This window comes from Xenopus tropicalis, chromosome 8 (genome assembly GCF_000004195.4).
Source record: "Xenopus tropicalis strain Nigerian chromosome 8, UCB_Xtro_10.0, whole genome shotgun sequence".
Classification (NCBI taxonomy): Eukaryota; Metazoa; Chordata; class Amphibia; order Anura; family Pipidae; genus Xenopus; species Xenopus tropicalis.
In genome coordinates, this window is record NC_030684.2 from 46,797,739 (window position 1) to 46,819,425 (window position 21,687).

Consider the following 21,687-nt stretch of genomic DNA (forward strand, 5'->3'; position numbering starts at 1 on the left):
AGAATCAGTGATGGGGGTGAATGGCTGCACTTTAGATTAAAAATTGAATTTTTCGTCCTGTACTATTTTTTACAATCCTCTTTCACCCTCTTTTTTTTTATGTGCTTACCGGTAGGGGCCTGTTTTTAAAGCTGTTGGGGGAAAAGCGGAGTATAAATACACATTGCCTCATAACTGTGTCTGAACACCAGCCAAAATCCAACATTTATATAGCAGTATATTGATTTTAGGTGACCTCGGAGCTCAGTGTCAGATTCCAGCATAAAAAGCACCGGCCGCTGCTACATTTACCATCAACGCTTTTTTTACGTCATCTTTTTTTATAGAGCTTTTAATGCTAGAATTTTCTTACCATCTGATTGACATTAATGGGTTACGCTAGGTCTGGGGTGATGTAAAACGGTGGCGTACGGTGTTTGGACAGCTCAAATAAAAAATACACACCTTTATAAATAACGTGACATTGTGATGCATGGCACCGAATCACATGGAAGGGGAAGTTCACAGCTGTATATATTTACACCATGTTTTACACTGTTTTTGTGGATAAATCCGTTTACACAGCTTTATAAATAGGTCCCTTACACTCTCCTCTTGGTTGGTTGCTGCAGAATTCTGAAGTTCCTTGCATTTAAATATGAAATTCTCAGACCTCTAACTGCTGCTGTTTGATGTGAGACCCTGTGTGTGTACCACCCTTTGCCTCATTGTATACCGAGTCCGCAATTGGCATCAATATAACAACTTTTTTTAAGACCCACCTGTGACTTACTGACCAAGCACTGCATTATGAGCAGTGCAAACAAGAAATAATTCTATGTCAAAAAATCATTTATTATGGGCAGTAACTCCATGGGGAAAAAAACCATGGGGAAAACCATTAAAACACCACTAAAAGGAAATGTAAAGTTCTCTGGTATCCAAATAGTGTGTGTGTCTTTTGCTTTCCTCCCCAAATGTAAAAGTATAACTCTCACATTAGTTCTTTGTATTGTATTCTGCCATTTTCCTTGCCCTTTTCTTTGCCCTTTCATTGGCCATTTGGAATCATGCAAACTTTAGTTTCTTGCTGACCGTCCAGCCATCACCTGTCTTTGTATTTGGTTCAGTCATTTGCAATGGGGTTTTTGTTCCCCATAACAAGATGGTGCTTGTCTAATAGACTGAGAGTTTATTATCCTAGGCATCTTACCCATGGTACACCTTTTTTCTGTTTTTACCAAAAAGCACCCGAATCACCCTAATGTAATACAAGTCTGCACCAGGTCTAGTTACTCCAAGCAGATGCTTGTTTTCATACAACTGTCCTGGATATGCTCCTTGCCAATGGTTGCTATGGGTTTTTAGCCATAGTGCAAGCTTTGTGACTTCCATTTACCCCCGTATGTTTTGCTTGTGCACTTTGATGATGCCATTTAGCTCACTACTGCCAGCTGGACCCACCTTTCACTGTGCTGTATGATCTCTTTTGCCAGGTGCCTTAGTACTGGCGGTTTATAGATCACCAGCAGGAAATTAACCTTTTTTGTGCCATGGTTAATATGAGGGTTGAAGGTGCATCCACTCTTAATGATAGACAAACAATTAGCCATATAGTACCCCATTACTCCCTGTATTGCTGTGTTGCCCAAAAATCTTTCAACAAGATAACCAGCAGTTTCTAAAAACCTTACGCTATAAAACAGGAACTTAAATCAGTTTAAAGGCTGATTGACTTAAAATGTACCATGAAAGTGTTTAGGCTAAGCCAACTTAAACCTTGTATGGTGGCATCAGTAAGTATGGCGGCCCACAGTAAATGCAAACTGGCACTTTCAGCACAATGTCATAGCCGAGGCAGTTCTGAATGCACTCAAGATAAACTGTGAATTTGAAGGGCTGCCTAAAAATCAGACAAAATTATGACATTACAACAATTCAAAATTGTTGAACATTTAACTCCCATTTAATGGCAATTTCCTTGTAATGCCACTTTTGTGAATGACCAATGGATCAATGGTTGGTCATTGGTTCTAAGGCCTTCTCACAACCATACTTTGGTTTAAGAAACACAATTTGACATATATTGACATTGGTAAACCTATGTCATCTTCAGGGGCTTTCTATATAATTGTAAATTATTTCTAGTGAAGAGATTTAATTCAGAATACAGGGTTTATTCCTCCTACAAAAATAAAGGTGCTAAAATGTTTTCTTGGTATTTCCCATAACACCAAATCATATTTGGATTTAAAAATTAACAAACAAAAAAGAACAAAAGCTATTAATTTGCAATTTTTTTTGGTACTTGGGGAGTAAAGGTGGCCATACACGTTGACAAAGTTGCCAAGCGAGCGGATCTTTTCCTGATATCCCCACCTACGGGTGGGCGATATCGAGTGAATCCAGGTTAATTTGGTCGTTTGGCCCCATCGAATTAGAAAGCCGATAATAGGTGCAATCGCTTTGGGGACCGCAATCGACTACTTTTTTTAACCTGCCCATCGATATCTGGCCGATTTCAGGCCAGATGTCAGGCAGGCCTGTCGTTTGTGCCCGATAAGCTGCCAAATTGGTCTAAGGGACCAATATCGGCAGCTACAATCAGCCCGTGTATGGCCACCTTTAATAGGCAGTTTATAAAATGTAGTATAAAATGTTCAGCATAAGAGCAGAAGAAAATAGAGGAAATACTGTCTAGTGATCTTCTAGTGGTTAGGGTTGCCACCTAGGCCTGGCCAGTAATAATAATGCTTCATGCTATTGTTATTAATAGGGACTGCAGATAAAAGTATAAGAAGGCCAGTATTTTTTTCCAGAAAAAGTGGCAACCTGATGGCATCTTATAAACCTGGAGGAGCTCATCTGAACTTTAAGTTTAGATTGACTAAAATATGATCAAAACATATACCCAATGAATTGTATCTTGCCACACATGACAATATTTGGATACAGATTACCAAACTGATCTGTGTTCTCCCAGCTTTAGCTCAAATGCCCAATCATTGTTTATAGAGCCTTTATATTTATATATCAATACTATAATGGTATCGGAAATCACCCATTGAAAAAAAGTAAGAGTGAATGCATCTTCTCAAAATTAAATTGTCCTTTTGCATAAGTTGTGTAACAAAGATGTAATTTGGAGTTCAATGTGTAAAGCTTTAAAATTCCTACTGAAACGTGTATAAATGGACCTGAGTCCTGCTACCTCTTTCGTTCTCCCGTAATGTTGAGTCTGAGGAACGGCGGGAGGCAAAGCTGTGAGCCTGTGGAAGTAGCAGCCATGACTGGTTCATTTAGTTAATGACTTTCTAGAGGAGTAGAACCCTTAGATGTAACAACTCTCTTCAGCTCATCATATTATTCACCTTCTATAGAGATTATCACCTCTCTCCTTTGCTTTCTTCTAAAAAAACATACTGGTCCAGTGTTTGTAGTGGAGTTCCATAGGATTTATTGTTGTGATAAGTTATCCTTATTTTAGAGGGGAAAACACTGACCTCTATATAAAAGCCTTTTCTAATATAGGAGCTGGAAAGAAGGCACACAAATCCACATCACCTAGAACACAATCTTAGTGCCACAAAGCACACTGGGACATTGGCTGTGCCTATATTAGGTATTATTATCAGGTTAGTGGCCCATGAATATTAGAACTCTTTACAGCCATGGGGTAGTGAAGGGGTGAAGAGCACATATAGTAGCTGCCAATTACATAATAATAGCAAAACCAGCAACAGAATATAGCATGGAGAACCAACCCTCATGCGTGTTTAAAATATCCATGATCTAAAACATATTGCAAGACTTTCTTTCTTTCCCTTTCTTGCATTCTACATAGAGATTGTCTAGAACTCTGCAGCCAGAACAAGGTGAAGCAAAAGACAAAGAGAAATGTTGATGTGGAGTTTCTGGGAATGTGCCAAAGACCATTTATGTACCATCAAATCATATTGGCTGCTCCCTGACCCCTAAGACATGCCCCCTTTAATCCTTGTGCTCTGCTGGCACACATTAGAATTAGATTATCTATCCTAATTAGGGTAATCCTAAACACTTCATTTTGAAAGAGTATTGCATAAAACGCACACGAATATAAAGGGTTTCTTAGACAACCAGAATACACACTGTCATCTGTATTATTTCTGCCTTCTGTATAAATTGGGTAGGCAGATCAAGAATCTGATTTAAATGTATATAAATATGTGCTCATTTTATCCATATACTGCAGTCCCCCATTGTCACATTTGTTTATTTTATGGTACTGTTCACATTTGGGTTTTTCCATAAGATAAAGTTTACAGTCTAGGGCTATAGGGTGATGAAACAAGGGGTGCATATACCTATCTGGTGCTATATTTAGGGGCAGGTAAATAGAGTGTGATGCTGAAGCCAAGGGACTTCTACCCCACTGCTATAAGGCTTTGAGTATTGTGCCACCTATATCTGAATGCCAATGTCTTCTGAGGGAAAGGAAGCTAGTTTGGTAAACTTGTGCTCTTGGTGTTTATCCTTTGGAAGGGAACATATACCCTGTGGCAAAATAAGTTTCTGTGCCTACAGGCCTAAATACTAGATCCCATTGAGTAAGTTGCTTTGCCCCTTAGCCAGCTTTGAGTGAATGAACTGGCACCTCAAGGTTTGCATGAATCCATCACATAACTGTGCGGCTATAGCCCTAAAGTGTGCCAGTTATCAGAAAAATAACAGGACAGGCATGGTCTCCACCTTTCCTTTAGGTTGAATAGTCATTAGTACTTATGATTCATGCATTTTAACTAGAGTTGATCATTTGCTCTAATATTACTGTGCTTTACAGTTAAGAGAATGATAAATAGACCATTTTTTTCCTAGAAGGTTGTAAATATATATATATATTTTGCTATTATATTAAATTGTAGGTAGGTGGTTTCACCCTGGTATCTTAACATCGCTGATTAACCAGGAATTCCACTTTATATTTAATTTTGGAGAGGTGCAATGGGTCATGTGACAGCAATGGATGATGTGAATGTTCCCATCAATAGAACCTGTCCCAGACATTGCATCATAACCTGTAGGAGATAACTTTGAATTTGTGAATTTATATTTTCTGTTTCGCTATAAATAAGGTTAGATAAAAAATACAATCATGGGCATTTGGGGGACATTCTGGCAGAGGGAACTTTGGACCGTAGGTGTTGTCTCGCGTAATAGCAAGTTTTCTTGATACTATTACAAAGAAAAAAAAATCCTGCACAAGTAAATGAAAACACTTTATTCATCGCCGTGCCATCTGAAACCCATCTAATGTTGACTTTGAATCACCTGTTGCTGCCTGTTTATTGGGTCCAACCCGTGCTTTTTCCATGAAAACCATAAACCTCAATACCGATAATATTTACTGAGTAATGCCACCGTTGGCTGTGTCCATTGCTTCCCTCCAAGTTTTCACAAAGTCGAACACTTTATCTTCTAACACACTGCAAAGTGGTGACCAGCTGATGAAATATAAGGCTACCCTTCATTACCTTCAACCACTGTGAAGTCAGTGTCGGTGTCTGTCCATGGGAACAACTCTATCTTACTAATATAGACACGTTGGGAAGAAATTAGACTGAACACCTTGCTGGTGGCCACATTGACTGCTGGTCGTGCTCTGGCCAATCCTCCTCTGACGCTTACACTTGGAGGCTTTTCGAATTTGTGAATTTTAGGTTCATTCAATTCAATTAAACTCAAAATGTTACCAATTGTTTACTTATTTATTAAAAAATGTAAATATAAAAATCATGGTTGAATAAAACCATGGGAAAAAACTAGAATATATAGAATTTGTATTCTTCTCATAATTTTAAATTTCAAATAATCGAATAAATCGAGCAAATTTTTTCGGTAGGCATGGATTTGCAGAATTTCCACAGTTTGGGATTGGCAAATTGTTTCACGAAACTTCTGTTGCCACGGAAAAAATTGTTGCACGTCAAAAAAAGTTGCGTTTGAATCGAAGTAGGAGTGGCGCGACCTCATCAAAGTATGCATGGTCGTGTTGAATTGGGCATGGGGTGTGTAAAAATTGGTGTGGTAGCGTCAAATTGGGGGGGGGGGTCTGTAATTTCTATAATTTTGCAAATTTTCTGCCGAAACAGGACAGATTCGCTCATCACTAAAAGGCAGACATTTTGCTTAGGACAACTACTGTTGACTTCTACACAACCTCGCTTTTAGATGCTGAAGTTTTACAGTTTTTCAGGGTTTTTTTGCATTAAAAAAATAACAAACATTCAAGTTTTTGAAACTATAATTCAAATTCTTGAGTTTAATCTCCAAAAAAATTTAAATTTTTGAATTTCTTTAACCACAAAAACCGGGAGTTGCCCTGGGCAAAATGCACGCGTTCTTGATTAATTCAAGTTCTTTGAATTTTCCAAGCGTTTGTAGACTCATTGAAAAAAATGGGGAAAATATGAATTTGATGCATTCAAGTTGTATAGTTTTGCTCTTTTTTAAATTTGAATTATTTAATACATAAGTAAACATTCACATTTTATAACGTTTTGAGTTTATTTGAATTGATAACCACCTCCCTGAAATTTCTAAATTCGAAAATGAATACGTCTCCTTATGTAATTGTAGACAGAAGCCAAAGGAAACCAGGGTTGATAAGTAGAAGGACTCCCCCCTCGTTGATAGATCAATGCTGTGTTTTCTGTAGGACCTCACGTATATTTTTGCTGCATCTGTGTAAATGAATGTGAGAAGGAGAAGTAGGAGGATTTGTACATAACAGGTCCACACTGGACTTAAGCATATTTTTCTAAGAGCGGTTGCACCTTTAGATGACGGGCCCTGTATATAGTGGTAAATATAAACCCAGAATTCCATCTGTCAGCATCCTATAAGGCTTATTCACCACTGTAAATAGAATGAACATAGAACTATAGACTGGAAATCCATTTCTCTCTGTTTCTGGATGTTGATACTAACATCCTTTGTATTAAAGAGTCTTGTCATTGTGTTTAGTTTTTTTTTTATTGTTAGTTTTATTATTTTACCTTTTTACGTTTCTCTTTGATAAAAATCTCACTTTTTTTTTTTTTATTAATTTTGAGATACTTTTCAGGGAACCTATGAGCTCTCGTAACGACACACAGGGGCCGATTTATCAAAATGTGAGTTCAGAGTTTAATACAGTGGTCCCCAACCAGTGGCTCGTGAGCAACGTGTTGCTCCCCAACCCCTTGGATGTTGCTCTCAGTGCCCCCAAACCAGGTAGTTATATTTGACTGACTTGGTGGCAAGTTTTGGTTGAATAAAAACAAGATTTACTACCAAATAAAGCCCCTGAAAGCTGATAATGTGCATAGAGACCTAATAGCCAATCTTAGCCCTTATTTGGCACCTCCATGAACTTTTATGATGCTTGAGTTGCTCCCCAAGTCTTTTTACATTTGACTGTGGCTCACGAGTAAGAAAGGTTTGGGAACCTTGGTTTAATACATGCAAATTCACCCACATTCTATTCATTCCTATGGGCGTATGTATCAATGAGTAAAGGAAGATTTGACAATTACACTTAATACTCTGAACTCACATTCTGATAAATCTGCCCCTAAGTTCTATATGACATCACCGTGGAGGGTTTGTGTTAATAACATCTAATAGAAATGGAGTCGCTACCCTCTACCCTGATATTTGGAGAACACAATCAGAAATACAGGTGGTTCTTCACTTGTTCTAAGCCAAAAAAATCCTGGACTCCGCTGCTTGGATTTAATCAGCCACAACAAAAAGCTCAGCCGTTTAGCCGACGTTTCCAAATGTTACGTGTCTTCTGTTTCTTAAAAAATAAATAAAAACAATAGGGGGTTGTTTGACAAATGTCGAGCAAGTCATGATAGATTTTGTGCAAAGGAATTAAAAAAAAAAATGAACAAAAAAAAAAGTGTTTTAAAGAGTGTTGTAAGAAAAACACTGAGCCTTATGAGAAAAAAAAATATTTATGGAAATAAAAGAAAGTGGATAAAAGGCATTTTTAAAGTATTTTTAAATATTTTATTTATGTAAAAAACAAGTGTTGGATCTTATTGCTCTGGAAACAATGCATCCTGAAATGTTTTTTAAATGTCACTAATAGGCCAGCTTCAATGCCGAGGCATCTGTTTTGTACAAAATAAACTGTTTGTTCATCTGTTATGTACCTCAAACCGATTACAGATTGTGTGTCGCTCCCACTTTCAACCTGTGGATGGCAGGGCAAGCCTAGAGGAATATGTGTTTGGCCTCCAAATAGCCGCCATGTTGTTGGGTTATTTGAACTTGTGATATTCATTCCTTCCTGCTTCCCTTATGCTATTTGCTGTGCGTACATCGTCCTGCAGTCATACTCTGTGTACTTTCTTGTAGATCCCCGGCAGCCCATCTGCAATTAACTTGTCTATTGGATTATACAAAATAACAATAGGGTCTATTCTTGTGGTGCCAGTATAGCACTAAGATAAATGGAAAATAAAATGCACCTTGTAGTATGACTGTAATCACCATACAGGTCAAACCAATGACTAAGCGAGATTGCAATATTTGTCCCTAACTCTTTTACCCTTCAACCTCACACAGACTAAAATGAAGTGGGAAAGGTCACAGCTTATATTATTAACATTAACACAATAGATGTAGTTACCGTTGGGATAAACACCTTTTATACAACAGTTAGCGAAAACATGTGTATGTAACAATCAGCCACTAAACCCTGCATGACAGTTATCAAAACTTACAATAAGTTGAAGGGCCGCATTTAAACTTCTACACCTTTTCAGCCTACTGTGCTAATGTTGATTAATGTTGATCTGAACATTCATTAGTTTACACCCCTATATAAGGCTAAGGGTTGCCGCCTCTCCTGCCCGGCACCCGGGCAGGGAGGCAGAGCATGATGTCATGGTGGTGGGACGTGATGTCACAAGTGTAGGCCGCATCATCATGGGGGAGATTTTACCAAATTGGGAAAGCCGGGTAGGTAGTTTTGACCCAGACACCCCTACCGAAAACCGGACTATCTGGGTCAAAACCGGACAGGTGGCAACACTACTAAGGGTACATGTGGTGGGTCCGCTGGCTGTGTAAAAGAAGGTTCTTATTTTACCCTAAAATGGACACTCTGCTCCGTGCAGGAGGATACAAATTTAAAAAAAGGCTGAAGGCAGGGACAGTACTGAGCGGGAACAACCTTATTCCTAGTAGTGAAAGATCCACCATATCACAGTTAAAGGGTGCTGGGAGCAGTACTTTTGCAAGTGAGAGTGCGATATTCAGTTAGTGAAGTCATCCAATTTTCATAAATATTTTTTTTTTTTTTTTATTTCCACAATTGTTTTGCAAACCAGTCACCAGGCTGCAGAGATATAAGAGAACAGAGGGATTTCAGAGCAATGACTCTTCTCAGCTAAGGCTCAGGTATAATCACAAAACTAAATGAACCAGTAGGCCGGGAAATAGGCTCAGGCAAGGGGACCAATATATACTTTTGGACTGCTATTCAATTCTAAGTTGGTGATAACTGTTCACTTGCGCTTGTGACCACTGTGCCATGATATGCTGGGGTGCCAACCATTATATGCTGGGTGTGGCTGTATATTATATTACTGTAAAATGCACTGTAATATGCTGGTGGCCCCTGCATTATTATATGGCGAAGGCCACTGTACATTTATACCCAGTAATCACTGTACTGTTGCTGGGGTTACAGAGCTGCGACTGCCCTACTATAATATGCTTAGCATACCTCTTACTGAATAATTTGCTGATGGTGCCATGATACGGGTAGCATCAATTTGTGGCCCTCTCAGACAACCCCTCACCCTTAAGCTTACCTCTTTTGTTCCTACCAAAGACATTCACATGACAACCTTTGTGGATAGAAAAGGCCGCAGCCTGTTTATTTGCAACAGTATCAAATTTGTTTAACAATAACATATTAATATAATTAAATAACATAACTCTCTTGGCAACATAATAACAATAAGCCACTGAAGGCTGCTTTGTGGAAGCTGTATCTGCCCCCACCGTAGTCAGTTCCCTGAGGTTAGAAACCCCCCTTTCTCTAGCTACCACAGCCCCATTTACCACCGACCTATGGCTGTAATCCCTAGCCTCCGGCCTAACCTTCCACCCAGATCACCTTAAGTTATGTCCACCCCAGCTGTAACTATGGTCCTTTTATTCACCTGCACCCTATAACCCCCCCTCTTTTCCCTCAAATAAGGGAGGGAGGGTGGGAGCTGCTATAATCAAAATGGCTCCTTTGCTCTGCCCTCCTCCCCTTTCATCTTGTTCCTTCCTCCTCTCAGCCAATCCAATTCAGAACTACATTCCCCACAATGCCTCAAACCAAACACTTTTTCCCCTTGGCCTTTTTCCTAACCTTATCATGGCCCCCGAGGCCCCTGCCTCGTTTATTACGGGGCCCCTTTACCCATTGATATAATGTGTTATGTCTAGGATTAGTATAACCTCTGCTCTTAGTGTACAATGTGCCAAATTGGTAGTAGCCCACCTTCTGCTTCCATTAGAATGTAGTCACTGATGATGCTTTGCAATTGGAGGAAGTACTCCCTGACCCGCAACCCGCATTTCTACCCACTTGGACCCACTACTCGACCTGATCCACAACTGCCTTATCCACAACCTGATCCACAACCTGCTGACCGCCATTAAACGGGAAGTGCTGTTGCAGCAAACTGAAAGTGAGTAAAGGACATCATCAAAAGCGGGCAGGAGCAAAATATAGATAAAATAGATAATATAATATAAAATAGAGAATATAGATAAGACCCACAACCTGACCTGCAACTCGTAGGCCCATGCCTATACCCACATCCTACCCACAACCTTCATCCGACCTGCTGCAGGACTCTTGTGATGCTAATAGTCACGGCCACAGGAAAATTGGACATACCTTCAAAAATGGGCAGGGCAAAGTGCTGTGTAGTTCTTCAACATGAATCAGATGCCGTTGCTCTGACAATTTTTGTGTTTGGGTTTCAAAATGACTTCTGCACCTGTGCTTATTGACGCAGGCTTTCTGGGATCCCTTGAGCTAGGGCTAACTTTAAGGGTGGTGTTAGCTTCTGCTTTCCCCTGCATTAGTTGGTGCACTGTGCTTAATTCGCAAGAGAAGTCATTACAAGACCAGCAGTCAAGCCCAATTATGTGGAAGTGCAAGGAGTGTCTTTAGTTGCAAGTTCCTTTAACAAATGACATCAATTTGTGCAGTAATTGCAGCAAAGTTTGTGCCACAACTAGGCTCAGACTGGCAAAATGTAAATTCTGGCAAATGCCAGAGGGGCTGCTGTAAGATGCCACAGACAGTTACTATTTAGTGGGGCGTTTGTGCCTCTCTGTATCTGAAATGTCAAGGTCTCAGTTTTGGACTTTTTGGCTGCAACTCTATTTGCAGGCCATAAATAACTGCTAATGAGAAAGGAACAAGATCACCTAATTATAGTCTAAAGAATTAAAAGTGGATCATGTCACCATTTCAGTCACATTAACAGCAGCTATAGAAAAGCAAAACAAAATGCTTTGTTGAATGTTCCAAGTCGCCTCTGTGTAGCAAAGAGTCTATAGGCACATCCAGGTTCTGCAATTAACATGAATATCAGTTCTGTACTTTACTGTGACTGCTCTGCAGGGACCCACAGATTTTTATATTATACCTTTGCAACCATTTTGGTGACTGTGACATTGGACCCCTGTGATTGTAGCAACTGTTAGAGGCTACCTTGGTAGGGTCACTGTGGCCCTACTGGAATACTATTGGTCAGATCATGTATAATACTTATGAATGTGTAAGGTCTACATAGATATGGTTTTTAATATGTTGATGGCATTATACAACCATAGAATGGACTTTAGTATTATCTATCTAACCTATCTTTTGTCCTATGCCAAGAAATAATTTTCATATGTTGGAGAAGCCATCAGCCCTAGCATCCTCATGCAGTCAATGCTCAAGCTGCTTAAATAAAACCTCAAATGTACCAGTCAACTCACTTTGAGTTAAAAAAAACGAAGTCCATCAAGTTCAACCCCACCAAATGAACACCATGTGCACATGACCTATATACACACATATTTAACTATATATATATACCAATACCTATCCAGGTATGGGATCCATTATACTGAAACCCATTATCCAGAATGCTCCAAATGACCATCTCCCATGGAGCCCATTTAAATAAAATAATTCAATTGTTTTAAATTAATTTCCTTTTTCTCTGTAATAATAAAACAGTACCTTGTACTTGATCCCAACTAAGCTACAATTAATCCTCATTGGTGGCAAAACCATCCTATTGGGTTGGGTTATAATGTACATTTCTATGTAGACTTATAATAAGATATAAAGATCCAAATTACAGAAAGACCCACCGCCCTGAGCATTTTAGATAATTAGCCATATGTCTGTAGTAACTAACTGTAGATCTTAAGATAATAATAACCTAGGACAGCGCTGTCCAACTGGCGGCCCTCAACCCCCCTCTGTGTGGCCCCCCACCTGTCTGGCTGCTTAGATGGCTTAACTTTGTGTAAGCTTTAAATGGTATCAGTACTGAGATTAACTGGCCCCCTGCATGGTTCTCACCTCAGATTCAGGCTGTAATCCCCCTGTATTGTTTAAATATGTAATCCCCTGTGTTGTTCACACCTTTTAATCTCTGCATTATTCACCCCCTGCAGTGTTCACACCTCAGGCTCAGACTGTAATCACCCACATTGTTCCCCTGTTCACACCTCAGACATTGTATGTGTATAGGCAGCATAGGGTAGGCAGAGTATGGCACACACAGGCAGCATAGGACAGGCAGAGTGCTGCCTGTGTGTGCCATACTCTGCCTACCCTATGCTGCCTGTGGGAGGTAAACCTTGCTGTGCTATCCACAGGGGAGGAGGCATATGGATTTAAGGGTATGTCTTAATATGACATAATATTCTTTAACATATGAATGATGGTTGATATCCCTGCAGCGACCATTGTGATAAAATGGGTGTGGTTTGAAGTGGGTGTGGTTTAATATGGGGGAGTGGCCAAAACTGGCTTCCATTAGCGGCCGTCCACCATGTATGCAAGAGAAATTCCGGCCCTCGGCACCGCAGAAGTTGGACAGCACTGACCTAGGATGTTATTCTTCAAGAACTCATCCAAGCCCCTCTTAAAAACATTACAACATCACTAGGAAGGGCATTCCCCAACCTCACTGCCCTCACTGTGAAAAACCCCCTACGCTGCTTCAAATGGAAGCTCCGTTCCTCTAATCTAAAGGGTGGCCTCTGGTACGCTGATCCCTCGCTATCTACATGTTAATAATAATAAATAATTATCTATAATCCCCTCTAATGTACTTGTACAGAGTAATCATGTCCCCTCGCAAGCTCCTTTTTTCCAGAGAAAACAACCCCAACCTCGACAGTCTCACCTCATAGTTTAAATCTTCCATCCCCTTAACCAGTTTAGTTGCAAGTCTCTGCACTCTCTCCAGCTCATTAATATCCTTCTTAAGGACTGGAGCCCAAAACTGCACTGCATACTCAAGGTGAGGCCTTACCAGGGACCTATAAAGGGGCAAAATTATGTTCTCATCCCCTGAGTCAATGCCCTTTTTTATACAAGACAGCACTTTATTTGCTTTAGTAGCCACAGAATGACACTGCCTGGAAATAGACAACTTGTTATCTACAAAAAGCCCCAGATCCTTCTCCATTAAGGATCCCCCAACAAACTACCATTTAGGGGCACATTTACTAATCCACGAACGTCCGAATGCGTTTTTTTCGTAATGATTGGTATTTTGCGATTTTTTCGTAAATTGCGCGACTTTTTCGTAGCGTTACGACTTGCGCGAATTGTTGCAACTTTTTCGTAGCCATCGCGCCGAGTACGAAAGTTTCGAATTCATTCAAGCTTCAGTATCGTGACTTTCCTTGGCCCAGGTTGGAGCTGCAGAGTGCCATTGAGCCCTATGGGAGACTTTCCTTGGGCCAGGTTGGAGCTGCAGAGTGCCATTGAGCCCTAGGGGAGACTTTCCTTGGGCCGGGTTGGAGCTGCAGAGTGCCATTGAGTCCTATGGGAGACTTTCCTTGGGCCAGGTTGGAGCTGCAGAGTGCCATTGAGCCCTATGGGAGACTTTCCTTGGGCCAGGTTGGAGCTGCAGAGTGCCATTGAGCCCTAGGGGAGACTTTCCTTGGGCCGGGTTGGAGCTGCAGAGTGCCATTGAGCCCTATGGGAGACTTTCCTTGGGCCAGGTTGGAGCTGCAGAGTGCCATTGAGCCCTATGGGAGACTTTCCTTGGGCCAGGTTGGAGCTGCAGAGTGCCATTGAGCCCTATGGGAGACTTACCTTGGGCCAGGTTGGAGCTGCAGAGTGCCATTGAGCCCTATGGGAGACTTTCCTTGGGCCGGGTTGGAGCTGCAGAGTGCCATTGAGCCCTATGGGAGACTTTCCTTGGGCCAGGTTGGAGCTGCAGAGTGCCATTGAGCCCTATGGGAGACTTTCCTTGGGCCGGGTTGGAGCTGCAGAGTGCCATTGAGCCCTATGGGAGACTTTCCTTGGGCCAGGTTGGAGCTGCAGAGTGCCATTGAGCCCTATGGGAGACTTACCTTGGGCCAGGTTGGAGCTGCAGAGTGCCATTGAGCCCTATGGGAGACTTTCCTTGGGCCAGGTTGGAGCTGCAGAGTGCCATTGAGCCCTATGGGAGACTTTCCTTGGGCCAGGTTGGAGCTGCAGAGTGCCATTGAGCCCTATGGGAGACTTTCCTTGGGCCGGGTTGGAGCTGCAGAGTGCCATTGAGCCCTATGGGAGACTTTCCTTGGGCCAGGTTGGAGCTGCAGAGTGCCATTGAGCCCTATGGGAGACTTACCTTGGGCCAGGTTGGAGCTGCAGAGTGCCATTGAGCCCTATGGGAGACTTTCCTTGGGCCGGGTTGGAGCTGCAGAGTGCCATTGAGCCCTATGGGAGACTTTCCTTGGGCCAGGTTGGAGCTGCAGACTGCCATTGAGTCCTATGGGAGACTTTCCTTGGGCCGGGTTGGAGCTGCAGGGTGCCATTGAGTCCTATGGGAGGCTTCCAAATCATGCAAAGTCTGAAAGTTTTGCCCGCAGTTTACGAGCGCTCAATACGAAAAAGTCGCGACAATATACGAGCAATTCGTAACGGCTACGGAAAAGTCGCAACAGTTCGCGCAAGTCGTTACGGCTACGAAAAAGTTGCTAAAATTTACAAAAAAGACGCAAAATGTTTGTTTCCAATCCGAATTTTTCCCTTTCGGATTCATGGATTAGTAAATCAGCCCCTTAGTGTATAACTTGGATTTACATTAATTCTACCAAAATGCATAACTTTGCACTTGTCAACACTGAACCTCATTTTCCAGTTTGCTGCCCAGTTTTCCAATTTATTCAAATTACTCTGCAAAGTGGAACTTATAGTTTTGCACAATTTAGTATCGTCAGCAACAGTACTCTCTATGCCCACCTCCAGGTCATTAATAAACAAGTTAAAAAGCAAAGGACCAAGGACTGACCCCTGCGGTACTCCACTAACCACACTGGTCCAATTAGAAAATGTTCCATTTACCACCACTCTTTGTACTCTATCCTTCAGCCAGTTCTCTATCCAATTACAAATATTATGTTCTAGGCCAATATTCCTCAGTTTGATCATTAACCTTCTGTGAGGTACTGTATCAAACGCTTTAGCAAAGTCCAAGTAGATGACATCAACTGCCATTCCAGCATCAAGGTTCCTGCTCACCTCCTCATAAAAGGCGACTAAATTAGTCTGGCAAGATCTGTTACGCATAAAACCATGCTGGCACAAACTAATAGTATTGTGAACTGCAATGTATTCAACTATCCTATCCCTTATTACCCCTTCCAAAAGTTTTCCTACTACTGATGTCAGACTAACAGGCCTAAAGTTTTTAGGCTGAAAACGAGATCCCTTTTTAAATAACGGCACCACATTAGCAATCCGCCAGTCTCTCGGCACCATGCCAGACCTCGCTGAATCCTGAAAAATTAAGTAAAGAGGTTTGGCAATCACAGAACTAAGCTTGTTGAATACCCTGGGATGAATCCCATCCGGTCCTGAACCTTTGTTTATCTTTACATGTTCAAGTCTCTTCTCTGTTTTCTCCATCAGCAGTACAATCTGTTATATGGCTGGCCTTGGCTCAGATAAATAGAAAAGGGTTGCCCAACAATTAAAAGGGGAGCGAAAGCTCATCATTTCCAAAGGTATTTTAAATGAGACCACCTCTAGTCATGTTCTTCCCCAGAACTAGGTATTTACTAGCAGGGTTGCCATTAAAAATTGTGGTGGCCCCAAATGCGTGATATGCCCAATCTCCACCCCTTTCATGGCAATTCAGACCTCCTGCCTTGACCAGGCTTACCAACAATAATGTGGCTTTGCTTTCTTTTGAGCACACAAACATTTACAATGAATTGTTTTACTGTACCGTTTGTGTTCACCTTTAGATGAACTTTTAACATGATGTAGAGATTGATATTCTGAGGCAATTTGCAATTGGTTTTCATTTTTTATTTTTTGTGTTTTTTTCAGTTATTTAACAGTTTGCTCAGCAGCTCTCCAGTTTGGAATTTCAGTAGTTATCTGGTTGCTAGGATCTTGTTTACCTTAGCAACCAGGCAGTGGGTTAAATGAAAGACTGGAACAGGAGAGGAGCTGAATAGTAAGATAAGTAATAAAAAGTAGCAATAATAATACATTTATAAGCACACAGAGCACTTGTTTTTGGCTGTTGGGGTCAGTGTCCCCCATTTAACAGCTGGATAAATGTAGAAGTGGAATACATATAGTAAATACATAATGGAAACCAAATGCAAAGTTGCTAGGAATAGGACTTTCTATAACTTACTAAAAGTTAATGTAAAGGCAAACCACCCCTTTAAGTGTTTGGGTTGTAGCATGAGTAAATGGTCCGGCTTAAATTACTTTGCGACTTTAGTGTGTGGCAAAAAGGTCTGTGTCTGACCCTGGTACATTGTGGTAAAAAAACATGGTGCTTTGCACCTTCTCCCATTTGATAAATAAGCCTTTTTCTTTTATGAGGAGATGCAGCAGAAAGTCGGTGTATTAGTTATTCTGCCACATGATGGCACTGCGGTTCCACACAAGCATCACAGCTATATTTTCTTTAGCAACATCATGAATACTTTTTTACATTTTCCACCCGGGCTTCCTCGCAACTTCCTATACACAAACCCAGAAAGAACTAGTTATTACCAACAACAAAGGAAAGTTGAGTGCATATACACAGAGCCTTTTAAGTTGCAAGGCATCTATAGTAGTGTATACGGGTAAATACAAAGTAAATAATTCTATTTGCAGCATTGCAAGTTTAATTTAGTGTTGACTGCCCACACATTTCTTTAGAAGGTAAAGGTTATAATCATATTCTAAAGCCAAACAAACAGAGACAGGGATTTGAGGGGATCACAGTAAAGACATGCCCCGAGGACTTCCACTTATATCACCCACTTATTTTGGGCTCCTGAATAAGAAGATTTGGAATGGGCACATTAATGGGTTACTGTTGAGAATGAGTGACGGCAACAGGACCACTAGGGCATCACATGGGGGCCCAGGCCTTCCTGAATTGCAAGGGAACATTTCTCTAAATGAATGCAAGTCTTATTTTCTTAGGTCTGATTATAAGGAAGCAATAGGTGCAGAATGGATAATTCAGTGCATCAAGGCAGAAGAGAACTCAGGCAGCAGATTGACTGGACGTAAAAGTATTCTTGCCAAGCGCCCACTGTGTAACTGGCACTTGATTAGCTTGGTTTGTGCAGAAGGACAAAGAAGATGGATAGGACAATAGTGTTGCATTTATAGCTGGAGTTCTAGGGGTACAGAAAGAAGAGACAATGACTATTAAAGGAAATGATAAAGGATCCTGCATGGGGCTTAGGTATGAGCTTGAAAGCGCCACCGCCATGTGCATTCGAATAAATATCCTTCATAAACATGAGTGGTGCCATCTACAGGCTGAAAGTACAAGTACAACAGTCTGCTGTATCTGGTACCGTTTCACTTGTATCAAGTCAACTTTGTTTGGTGGAATTTCCTTGTACAACTATTTGGGATCATACAAATACACTGGTGCTTACAAACAGCATATACACTCCGATTCTGGTGCTAATTGACGTGAAGCATAGTTGGTTACGTGGACTTGTAGCAGTGTCTACATGGCAGCTTCTGAATATTAGGCAGAAGTCCTGCTGCAAAATGAGCCACCAGTTTATTTATTAAATACAAAATGGAGACAATCATACATTCTTATTGGTTTTATATTTCAGGGCGCCATAGCATAATGCCCATACATACATCTTTCTGCTCTGTGTATAAATCTATGTACAGCTGTAGAGCAGCCACTGGTGTGGATATACTTCGCTAGAATGTTGCTTTCAGCATTCACATTGTGAGTAATGTCCATGAGCAAATGAATCAGTAGGAGATCTGGCAGGAGCAGGGATTCATATGCAAACAGATCTGGGTGCCACATTAGGGTGGGTCTTTACGTCATTTGGATCTCCATACTTTGTCTACTAAAAAAACATAAAAACATTAAAGTGGAACTCCGGCTTCTAAACCCAAATTTGTTAATAAGACACATACAAAACAGAAACCCCTAATATACCTATCACTGTAATCTGTTCATTCAAAAAGTATCAATAAATACAATTTTTATACTGTATTTTGAAATCCAGCTGCAAAACACTTATCTTTCTGCAACATTTGAAATCCTGGCAGGGGGGAAGGGACTAAAGCATTATTGTTACAAATTGTAACAACTTCTCCACAGTTTACAGACAACATGTGGGGACTACATAACCCACAATGCACTGCACTGTAATGATACTTTTCTTATTGACATCACATGTACAGGGAATTGTGGGATTGGGAGGATACAGACTGAAGGCAGGCTGAGGACAGCCGACTACTGTTACATTTTATTTGAGTCACAAAGTCAGCCAGATCAGCAGGAGAACAGGGGTCAGGCTTAGGGAACTACTCCAACATCATATTATTACATTAAAATAATGAAAAGCTGCATATTTTTCAATTGATGTATATTGCAAAGTTGCTTGAAATTATGTTTTCTTTTCAAAAAGAAAGCTTAAATTGTTTTTGGGTGGAGTTCCCCTTTAAATAAACGCAATAGGATTGTTTTGCATCTACTAAGGATTATTAAGACCTTAGCTGGGATCAAGTACAAAGTACTGTTTTATTATAACAGAGAAAAATGGGAATTATTTGATTATTATTATTTGATTTGTCTATGGGAGATGGCCTTCATATAATATGGAGCTGGGTATGGGTTCCCATATAGTGGATCCTATATCTGTAGTCATTTCCACAGACACTTCTAGCCCTAGTTCTGATGGAGGAGACCCAGGTAATGACTATTGTGTCCTAGCGAGAGGTGCTGTGATACTGGGTATCCTGCAGAATATTGACTTACAAGTTTGGGGCATTTTAAAAAAGAAAAGATACAGGTATAGGACCTGTTATCCAGAATGCTCGGGACCTGGTGCTTTCCGGATAAGGGATATTTCCGTAATTTGGATCTCCATTTCATTTAAACATCATTTAAACCCAATAGGATTGTTTTGCCTCCAATAAGGATTACTTATCTTAGTTGGGGTCAAGTACAAGGTACTGTTTGATTATTATACAGAAAAAGGGAATCATTTTTAAAAATTTGAATTATTTGCATATAATGGAGTCTATGGGAGATGGGCTTTCCGTAATTCAGAATTCTCTGGATAATGGGTTTCTGGATAAAGGATCCTATACCTGTACTATTATTATATTATACTATTGCTTGCGAGCAGAAAAGTCTCACGGTGGGGTGGAGATGTTGGGTAAAGTCTCCAGTTTATAATGCCCTGCACCTGGATTAAAATGGAATCTGTAAATCAAAGAATTACCACTGTAGGTGCCCCAACAGTAATTTCATGGCCCTGATTTATTCTCATAATGATGTTTTGTATGCAGAGCATTTGGCAGTTTCACAGCAATAGTGAGGTGTGTGAGTGTGCAAAAGTGCACAACTTCAACAACATAGCTTTCCCCTAACCCCAATGTTTAGGTGGTGGGAACTGTCTCTTTCAGATTCACAAGGTTTATTCTCATGTATTTTGAGCCAAGTTGCACATATCCCTTTTAATAAACATACCATCATTACTGAATTTCCATCATTTCATTTACTGTGCCTTATTGTTCGTTCTTTCTCTTTTTTTTACCCAAATCCCCAGCTAAGAGCTTGTCAGAATCTCTGGGATTGGATCATTTTTTTTAAAATTAGACTTGTGTTCATTTTGTGCATGTCGAGCTGCCAGTCAGTGAGAAATGGAAAACATTGGAGGTGCAGAATAAACAGATAAGCGTCACGTTCTATTTACATATGTGCAATATCAGGAAAGTAATCAGATTTCCGCTGAATATGATCCTACAGACGGAATAGATTAGCACAGGATTCAATTCCGACAGCAAACTGTGTTTATATTGGAACAGTATAAAGGTAAATATTATCACATATTTCTTTATTTCTTCAAGATAAGTTATTAAATGAACATTTTCTGTATCTGAAGCAAATTCTATGCTGTAATGGTTAATATAAGCATTTCTACATGTAATTATTTATCAATACTTGTATAAAACCATTTCCCCAGCCCACTGTTAGTTACTGCAGCTAAATCTGGTGGGGGAGCTGAGAGAAAGTGGGGGATAATGTATTGCGCATGTGGTGTCGTTGAAGAGAGAGAGAAGTTCGGTGCTAAAATACATTACCACTTATAGTTGTACTGACTGTGATTGGGCCAGCTGGGTTGAATTTATCATACTTGGATCACAGTTAGTGATTTTAGGAGGGAATTACTTACTTTGCCATCTCTGGATAGACAGAATGGGTCAAAAAGCACCTCCTCGGGAAATGCTGCTCCTTTTAAGTCCATTTTAATAATTGGGCATTGGGCAAAAGGGGCATTGCCAGGGTCCACCAGAATAGGGGCTCACTAGCTCTTACTAAACCCCTCTAGGTACAACAGCCCCCCATTGACCCCCCCCTCACCTCTCACTTCTTGCACAGTCTATTACATTGAAAAGTGGCCCTATTTATAAACCTGAGCTAAAAAAGCAGAGCAGCGCAGCAGGGTACCTAGGCGCCATCTTCTGTCTATTACAAAATGCTTCGGGTCTCACTGCCGATATGGACCCTGCATGAGCATGTGCAGTTACAGCTGATTCCCGACTAGCCCCAACTGTGCATGCTCATGCAGGGTCCGTATGGGCAGCGATGGAGGGCAATTGAGGGGGCTTTTGTACCTAGGGTTGGTTTAGTTCTCCTTTAAGATAACTTTTGGCAGAAGCATCCTGTAGTGATAGCAGATCCCTCATTTTAATCAACTGAAAGAGCTCTACTGCATGGTGGTTTTAACCCTCTTTTTTTTCTTGTGGCATCACCATTTTGTAATTTTTCTGCACCCAAGGCTGTTGGTCCGAGGCAGCACACCTGGGGATCATGCCTACTGCAGTAAGCACAGACCATTTCTTCACTGCCTTGCTATATTGAACTTCTGTGCTTGAGGGTCATTCTATAACAAATTTCTTGGGGCAGTGGGAACCCACAAGTGAAA